This window comes from Myotis brandtii, unplaced genomic scaffold (genome assembly GCF_000412655.1).
Source record: "Myotis brandtii unplaced genomic scaffold, ASM41265v1 scaffold193, whole genome shotgun sequence".
Taxonomy (NCBI): domain Eukaryota; kingdom Metazoa; phylum Chordata; class Mammalia; order Chiroptera; family Vespertilionidae; genus Myotis; species Myotis brandtii.
In genome coordinates this window covers 1,611,822-1,615,704 of record NW_005357191.1, presented here as the reverse complement: position 1 = coordinate 1,615,704, position 3,883 = coordinate 1,611,822, and positions in this window count along the sequence as shown.

The following is a 3,883-nucleotide window of genomic DNA, read 5'->3' as shown; positions in this document are numbered from 1 at the left end:
ATGGTGGATGGGTGCCCATACAGGAAAGTTGAGTTTTTACCTTCTAAAGCCCCTACAGTGGAGTCAGGCAAGAGAGACGAGGCTAGAATGGCCACTGAGATCCCTTGCAACATCTGCCACCCATTCCGCATGAGGGCACACATTCTCCTGGCATCCCCAGGGGCCTTTATCCTCCACAGGTAGGATCTCTTGGGAGATTTCTTCTTTTATAAATCTGGGCAGATCTGGATAACCCCATCTCAAACTTTCTTAGGATATTCAGACCCAGCACAGGACATATGCTTCACTGGAGAAATATGTTCTCCTCCTTTCTATAACTTATCCTGGAGCAAAAATGATTGACAGGAATGAGATTCAATTGTGACTCCAGTGAGAGCAACGAGCTGACTTCCTCTGCCTTCAGTAACAATATTAAAGCCCAAGCTCATGCAATTTTGAACAAAAGACTTCTTATAAGAACACAGGAGGCCTGGTGCACACAGTTAGTGTACTTGGGGGATCCCTCAGCCTGGCCTGCGCCCTCTCACAGTCCAGGAGCCCTCAGGAGATGTCTGACTGCTGCAAAGGGGGAGAGGTTCCCGCCACCCCCGGCACCCCCGCCACCACCGCTGTGCTCACCAGCCTTGAGCCCGGCTTCTGGCTGAGCGGCGTTCCCCAACTGACCACCAGGGGGCAGCTCCTGTGTTGAGCGTCTACCCCCTGGTGGTCAGTGCGGGTCATAGCAACTGGTCGTTCCGCAGTTTGGTCGATTTGCATATTAGCCTTTTATTATATAGGATTGCCAGCATTCATATCTTATGCAATGCAATAATGTGAAACTTATCTTTAGCAAAGGTACACACAGTCGACAGACCAAATTTAGGTCTATTTTTCCCCAAGGGATAATGATAGAATCATTAAATGTATGGAAAATAAATGACCTGTAAAGGACAATTTGACTGAGGGTGACCTGGAACACCCCTAACTCTACCAGCCTGATTCTCCGCCCCCCCCCCACACACACACACACCCCTCACCACAACATTATTCCAATCCTTCTACCCTTGGCTCCACCTGCCAGAATCCCACACTTCTAATAGGGTCCTCGGTGGTCTTTTAATAGATCATTAAAGACATCTTTTTCTATTTGGAAAAAGAACACAACATTTTGAAAATAGGAAAAAAAGGAAAGTAACAAGAACCACCCATAATACCCCCAATAAACCAAACTATTTTTGTTTTGCTAATTCCCTTCCAGGCCTGGTGCACACATGCAGACTTATTCTACATAGTGACAACCAGGGTTTTATTTTGTGTTCTGCTTCTGCACTTAACAGTACAGTCCAAGCACTCCTTACCTGCATAATCTCCTCAAATTTGCTTAACATGGAAATGAGTTTATTTTCAATGAGTTTATTTATTGTAGCTAATGCTGCAATAAACATCCTTGTGCACAGAGTTTTGTTTTCTTTTTCTGTGTTGAATGTTGTTCTGAAAGCCACACAAAGGCTGGTGTCAGCTCTGGACTGGCAGCTTGCATGGCCTTGCGTCACCTGAATCCCACGCTGCTGGCCAGAGGAGCTGCTGGGCCTCTAACATCAGTCTCTTGGCCAACCACAAATGAACTGAAGCAGCATGGTCCCCCAGCGATGGCTTGTCTGAAGACAGCAGCTTGGAAACCCACCTCTACGTCTGGAAGAAACCATAGCATTCATCTGGCAGGACGTGGGATCAGGCAGCAGACACAGCTGTCTGGTCTCCCGTGCCCACTGGGCTGTCGCCTCTTGGGGGCTATTCCTTCTGCACTGGCTGCTCTATGACAGGCCGACAGTCAAGGTGTCCTGCGCTTCTAGGATCAAGGCATGTGCACCTGACTCACTAGACAGGTCAGATGCTTTCTGCCTAGAGAGATGCAATGCTGACTTAGGCCAACAGCAGTGCCTGATGAAGCCACCCCGCGCGTCCACTGCCCGGGTCCCTGGAGCTGTGTGGGTGCTGTCCTTTCTGAGCCGAGGCCGGCTGTCTTGTCTTCACTTGAAGCCTTCCAAAGGAGTCTCTTTCTGTACATATCTTTCCTGCCTGTGGACAGAAGGCTCTTCCAGATACAGCCAAGCCCCTGGCAGAGGGGCTCTGGGGTCCCCAGGCACCACTTCAGGTCAGCCTGAGGACCAGCGGTCAGACAAGAGGGCTGGCCTGCCCAGGCCAGCTCAGCCTAGCCAGTGTCTCCTCTCAGTTCTTTCTGCTCAGCCATTCATCACTCTGACCAAACATTTCTTGACAAAGGACTAGGCAATGCCTTCGATCCCTCTAAAAGGCAGCCACCCCGGCAGCCTGTGTCCACTCAGCATCAGCCCCGGGCCCCACCTGAATTCCTGGACAGAGCCTCTGGCTTCCTGGGCTGTGCCTAGTACCAAGAAGAAAATCCAGGCACGGTCTGAATCCTCAGCCTGGCGCCCACTGGTGGGAGTGAAATGAGTGAGGGTCCAGGAGCCAGCTGGACTGGGCTCTCACCTAGCACCACCACTCACTGCTCATCAGCTGGGCCAAGTTCAGGGCAAAGAGCCCACTTCACTGAGCTTCAGTTCCCTCATCCGCCAAATGGGCGTCATAATTTCCATGGCTGAGGGTCCTCAGGAGAATTGAATTCTGGTCCCTGGACCGTGACAAGTTCCAAATCTGAGTCATTTTCTCTCACCAGTCCTCTGTCTACAGGGGTTTTCACTTCCCCTCCCGTGTGAACTAATATAAATTCAAAGTAAACATCATTACATAAAAGGGTACGGGGTCTTTTTTTTGTTTTGTTTTATTCATTTCAAATGGTTTTGATCCGGCCCGCGGGCTGTAGTTTGCCCACGGCTGGTTTAGAGACTGCCAGTGCCCCTCTCCCACCCCACCCCTCAGACCAGGCCACAGGGCAGGGGAAGGACAGCTACTTCCTTCCTCTATCAGACCTCTTGAAGGAGGGAGGAGCCTAGGCCACTTCCATTTTTTGAAGTTCCTGGTATGTATATTAAAAATGATGAAAGTTACAGTAACTGTGTACACAGCAAAAATACAGTATGACGCAATATACAGTGGTGAGCAAAACTAGGTTTACAGTTATTCATATGGAAAATATATAATACAAGAATAAATCTATATATATAAAAGCCTAAGCGACTGTTCCACCATTCCACCGGTAGCTATGATGCGAACTGACCACCAGGAGGCAGAAGCTCAATGCACAGGCATGGAAACATGGAACAGATTGATGAATCTCAGGGGGAAGTGGGGAGGGGGAGGGTGGAAAGAGATTAATTTGAAGTTCCTGGTATGTATATTAAAAATGATGAAAGTTACAGTAACTGTGTACACAGCAAAAATACAGTATGACGCAATATACAGTGGTGAGCAAAACTAGGTTTACAGTTATTCATATGGAAAATATATAATACAAGAATAAATCTATATATATAAAAGCCTAAGCGACTGTTCCACCATTCCACCGGTAGCTATGATGTGAACTGCCCACCAGGAGGCAGATGCTCAATGCACAGGCATGGAAACATGGAACAGATTGATGAATCTCAGGGGGAAGGGGGAGGGGGAGGGTGGAAAGAGATTAACCAAAGATCTTGTATGGAACCAGAGGATGGTCCCTTGGCCTGGTCTGTGGAGACCTGGCCGAAACTGGCAGTCCAACATCCCCCGAGGGGTCTGGGATTGTGAGAGGGTGCAGGCCAGGCTGAGGGACCCCACCAGTGCACGAATCCGTGCACCAGACCTCTAGTAATAATATAAGAATAAACCCTGTGTTTCACATACTCACAACTGTAAACCTGATACAAGACACTAAACAGGTCTGAGGCCGCCTGTCACTACTTGAGCCAAATTAAGCAGAGACAGGGTTGAATCACATATGAGC